This window comes from Heterodontus francisci, unplaced genomic scaffold (genome assembly GCF_036365525.1).
Source record: "Heterodontus francisci isolate sHetFra1 unplaced genomic scaffold, sHetFra1.hap1 HAP1_SCAFFOLD_618, whole genome shotgun sequence".
Lineage (NCBI taxonomy): Eukaryota > Metazoa > Chordata > Chondrichthyes > Heterodontiformes > Heterodontidae > Heterodontus > Heterodontus francisci.
Window position 1 is genome coordinate 505812 of NW_027141114.1, and position 5801 is coordinate 511612.

Sequence of the window (5801 nt, forward strand, 5' to 3'; positions counted from 1 at the left end):
ATGAGAAATTCGGTCATCATGACTTCGTCAGTGACCTAATGGTTCAGATGTCTGAGTGGTGTTAATCATGATGCGATGAAATGATTGCATGTTCCAGTCTTTCCGTGGTGGTTTTTCACACTGAGTAGAAACGTGTTGGACATGGTCTGGAAATGTTTCACACCGCTCCATTCCCAACTTCATTTACTGACAGAAGATATATTTCCATCATTACACAGCTGGCTGCACAGCCAGAAGCTGTGCTGAAGGTGACAGCTTTGCCTATGCAATTGACAAGGTGGCTGAGAGGTTAAGGCGATGGACTGCTAATCTATTGTGCTCTGCACACGTGGGTTGGAATCCCATCCTTGTTTATGAACTGTTCAGTGTATTGTTTATGTGTAAAGTCAGCCTCGAAACCTGTTCTTGTCAATGTCCAGACAGTGATTCCAGAATTTGTTATACTTTATTAAAATTGAGACAGACAATTGGAATTCTTCACCCAAACTGCACTGGAATGAAGATCAAATAGGGATCACGAAACGGAGCAGGATCTTTCCCCCACCTCCTTCCTTCCATCTTTACTTTCTCTGGATTTGCACCAAGTGAAAGACAAATGGGAAAAGCAAATGGCGAGGGAGCAGATGCCGAAAATTATCCTTTGGCAAGAAATTTATTTTCAAATCTTCTTGATAGATTAAGTGAGTGAGCAATGCTTTGGCAGATGGAGTTTAAAATGAGGGGTCATCTAGTACCGACGATAGATCAGAGTGTTTTTTTGTAAGAGGTGAGATGTTAGAAACGGCGGAGGAGCAGAGACCCGAATACTGAATTAATAAAAGCTAGTGGACTGGTAGAAAATAATGTGAAAAGTGAACAGAATCTGAAGATTGGAACTCATGTTGCAGTGATATAAAGCTCTGTGCTCCTGAAGTCAATGTCCAAGCCCAGATTGTGGGGAATCTGTGGAGAGTGATTTGGTTTTTACTCATTCTTGGGGGTGAGTATCGCTAATAAGGCTAGCATTTATTACCCATTCCTATTGCCGTTGAGAAGGTGGTGGAGAGCTGCCTTCTTGAACTGATGCAGTCCATTTGGTGCAGGAACACCCACAGTGCTATTGGGGAGGGAGTTCCAGGATTGTGACCCAACAACAGTGAAGAAATGGCTATATTGTTCCAAGTCAGGATGGTGAGTGACTTGGAGGGGAACCTGCAGGTAGTGAGTTCCCATGCATCTGCTGCCCTTGTCCTTCGAGGTGGTAGTGGTCACGAGTTTGGAAGGTGCTGTTGAAGGATACTTGGCGAGTTGCTGCAGTGCATATGGAGATGGTACACACTGCAGCCACTGTTTACTGGTTGTGGAGGGATTGAATGTTTAAGGTGGCGGGTGATGTGCCGATCAAGTGCGCTGCTTTGTCCTGGATGGTGTTGAGCTTCTTGAGTGTTGTTGAGTGGGATGTATTCCATCACACTGCTGACTTGTGCCTTGGAGATGGTGGACAGGATTTGGGGTGTCAGGAGGTGAGATACTTGCTGCAGAATTCGTAATCTCTGACCTGCGCTTATAGCCACAGCATAGTAACTGGTCCAGTTACGTTTCTGGTCAAGATGTTGATGGTGGGGGATTTAACGATGATAATGCTTCTGAATATCAAAAGGGAGATTTTTTTTCTCTCTCATTGGAGATGTTCACTGCTTGGCACTTGTGTGGCCAGAAGGTTGCTTGTCACTTATCAGCTCAAGCCTGAATGTTGCTCAGGTCTTGCTGCTTGCAGGCACAGACTCCTTCAGTGTCTGAAGAGTTGTGAATCATCATCTAACATTCCCACTTCTGACTTATGTTGAAGAGAAAATCGTCAATGAAACAGCTGGGATGTTTGGGTCTAGGACACTACCCTGAGAAACTCCTGAGGCAATGTCCTGGGCTGAGATGATTGGCCTCCACTAACCACAACATCTTGTTTTGTGCGAGGTATGACTTCAAAAAGTGCAGGGTTTTCCCCCTGATTCCCATTGACTTCAATTTTGCGAGGGATCCTTGATGCCACACTCACTCAAGGGCAATCACTCTCACCTCTCCTCTGGAATTCCAGTCTTTCGTCTCTGTTTGGACCAAGCTGCAATGAGATCATAAGAACAGAAGATCGGAAGAACTCATAGCAGGAGTAGGCCATTTGGCCCCTCGAGCTTGCTCCGCCATTCAATAGGATCATGGCTGACCTGATCATGACCTCAACCCCACTTTCTTGCCTGCCCACATAACCCTTGGCTCTCTTGTAGATAAAAATCTTGAATACATTCAATGACCCAGCCTCCACTGCTCTCTGCGGTAAAGAATTCCAAAGATTAATGACCCTCTGAGAGAAGAAATACCTTCTTAAATGAAAAAGCCCTAAATCTGAAACTGTGTCCCCTAGTTCTAGATTCCACCACGAGAGGAAACATCCTCTCAGCATCTACCCTGTCAAGTCCCCTCAGAATCTTATATGTCTCAATACGTTCTCCTTTCATTTTTCTCAACTCCAATGAGTATCGGTCCAACCTGCTCAACTTTCCTCATGAGACAACACCTTCATCACAGGAATTAATCCAATGAACCTTCTCTGAACTGCCTCCAATGCAAGTATATCCCTCCTTAAATAAGGAGACCAAAACTGTACACAGTACTCTAGGTGTGGTTTCACCAGCACCATGTACATTTGTAGCAAGACTTCTCTACTTTTATACTCCATCCCCCTTGCAATAAAGGGTAACATTCCATTTGCCTTCCTAATTATTTGCTGTACCTGCATGGTAACTTTTTGTGATTCATGTACGAGGACACCCAGATCCTTCTACACCGCAGCATTCTGTAATCTCTCACAATTTAAATAATATTTTCCTTTTCTATTCTTCCTACCAAAGTGGATAACCTCACATTTTCCCACATTCTCCTCTATCTGCCAAATTATTTCCTGGAGCTGAGAGACCCTGGCAGAACCTAAATTGAGCATCGATGATCAGATTATTGCGAAGTGTGTGGTGCTTGATAGCACTGTTGGTGACATCTTCCATCACTTTGCTGATGATTGATAGTCGACTGATGGGGCGGCAATTGGTCAGATTGGATTTGTCCTGCATTTTTTTTATGGAGAGGGCACACTTGGGCAACTTTCCACATTGTCAAGTAGATGCCCGTGTTGTAGCTCTACTGGAACAGCTTGGCTGAGGGCGCAGCTAGTTCTGGAGCACAAGTCTTCAGTACTAGTGTGGAAGTGAGCAGAAAGGCATGGCACTATGCTTAATGGGAAATATAGCCAAGTTAGGAATAGTAGCTTTGCTGAGCTTTGATTTTAAGTGGCAGAAACCACAATGAAATAGTTAAAAGTAAAGGCAGAGCGTGTGAGACTGTAAAGACTAGCCGACACTGGTAATTGCAAAGACAGCTGTTCTTTATGGCCTGATTGTGTGACTCCCTGTGGTTTGGAACAAATGGACTCCTGTGAATCAAATGATGTCCATCCCTGTGTGAGTGATAAGGAGTGCTAGGCCCCTCTTATCTTCGTGAACTGCCACTACTTGATGTAGCTGCAGACTGCACGAAACACTCAGGAATGTACACCTAATAGAGATAGCAGGATGCACCGCAATTACTTGTCACAAGGTAGAGACAGACTCATGATCCATGTAGGGAGTGAGACTAGAATGATTATTGATGATTCCTATGCTCTTGCCAATTAGCTTGCTTGTCCGCTTTGTTTTCTCTTGCTGGTACAAAACAATATTTTATTAGTAACAAGTATGTATTGAAAATGGAGTGCATTGCAACCTCAGTAACAGATGTACTGCATGTCACCACGTGGGTGAAGTCGAATTGTATCGCACTGATTGGTTAAACAAGGGGGTATAGCATGAATCTTAATGTATAAACAGTAGTACCTGTATCAAAAAACTTCACTTACTCTAGTGGACCAGACAGACTCTGGGTGGAGTCAGTGTCGTTGCATTAGAGTAAGTCAGCCGGCTAAATGCGCAAATAAAGTAATTGATTTTACCTGCACATCCGACTCAGTATATTTACTGAACCAGTCTGAAGGCAAAAATAACTTAGATTTACACGAGAGCCGGAATGTTGTCAGGGCCCATAGTCTTTGCTGTATCGAGTGCCTTCAGCTGTTTCTTGCCATTATGTGGAGTGAAGCAAATTGGATGAAAACTGGAAGCTGTGATGCTGGGGACCTCAAGAGGCCGAGATGAATCATCCACTGAGCAATTTCTGACTGAAGATGGTTTCAAATGCTTCAGCTTCATCTTTTGCACTGACGTGCTCGGCTCCACCAACATTGAGGATCGGGATGTTTTTGGAGCCTCCTCATCTGGTTCGTTATTTAATTGTCCTCCACCTTTCATGACTGGATGCCTAGTTTCTCAGGGCAGTGTCCAAGGCCCAACCATCCTCAGCTGTTTCATTGATGGCTTTCTCTTCAACATAAGTGAGAAGGGGGAATGTTCGCTGATGATTCACAACTCCTCAGATACTGAAGCAGTCTGTGCCTGAAAGCAGCAAGACCTGAACAACATTCAGGCTTGAGCTGATAAGTGACAAGCAACATTCTTTGATCGGATCCTGATTGAGATATCCGTGCGTGGAGTCGCGGGATGTATGGAGAGTGATTCTGAAGAGGATGTCTGAGCCTGGAGGGCAGAATCTGTGGAGAGTGGTCCTCAAAGGATGTCCGTGTCTGGAGATTTAGGATCTCTGAAGAGGGTCTCCGAGCCCATAGTGCTGGGATCAATGGAGAGTGATCCTGCAGGGGGTGTCCGAACCTGGAATGGCGGGATCTGTGGAGAGTGATCCTGAAGTGGGTGTCTGAGCCTGGAGGGCAGAATCTGTGGGGCGTGATCCTGATGAGTGTGTGTAAACCTGGAATGGAAGCTTTCTGTAGAGGTACAGGTGGAGGCCATTCGTTCCCAGTATTTTATAAAGGTTTAGCATAACTTATATGTTTTTACTCTATGCCTCTATTAATAAAGCCAAGTGTCCTGTTTGCTCTTAGCTACCTTTTCAATCCTTCTAACATTGGTGTACATTGTCTCTCTGCTCCTGCACCCAGTTTAGAATTGTAACGTTTCATTTATATGGCATTCTTCCTTCCAATTTGTATCACTTCACACTTCTCTGTGTAAAATTTCATCTGTTATGTGAAAGCCCATTTTACCATTTTTTTTAAGTTCCCCAGAAGTGTGTTACGATCACTGGCATAGGACAACATTCCTGAGCATTCTTTGATGCTATCTCCATCGACAGAGCAATCTTTTACGCGAGCTCAAATGTAGGATTTTGTGTGTTTAGTATCTTATTTCACCCACCAATATAAGCACAAATATGTCACGTAAATCTTGTTCACTGCAGTCCCTGCTGCTGTTTGCTGCCTATATTTACAGACTTTAATCTCAACCTCGTCACCATGTTCTCTAATATATTCAGGGGGCATCAGCAGAGAAAATGTTCGCCAACCATGGCAAGTGCAAGGAAATGTTTATTTATGTCATTATGTCATGAACATAATTTACACATTTTTACATGTGGGAATCATCAATATGTGTCTTCATAAATGGAACCCCGTCACAATAAACACTGTCACCTTTCAATGTTTAGCAGACAGGTTTGACGGCCTGATGTGTGTGATTCCCATATTAATGTGTTTGTACTAAGTTCGGGGAAAGATGGAGATACGAATAATTTACAGGGAAATCTTTTAAGCATATTACCACATCTCTCACTCACAAAGATCTGCAAACACATGGATTCCAAAAGAACCTGAGTACAAAATCATCTAA

The 5801-nt window shown here is 43.8% G+C and overlaps 1 non-coding gene across 1 annotated transcript; it reads left to right on the forward strand.

The window, feature by feature from the left end:
- The first annotated feature begins 271 nt into the window (after positions 1-271).
- Positions 272-353, forward strand: trnas-gcu (transfer RNA serine (anticodon GCU)). The gene has a single exon. It is a non-coding gene; the product is annotated as a tRNA-Ser (tRNA).
- Positions 354-5801: the final 5448 nt, after the last annotated feature.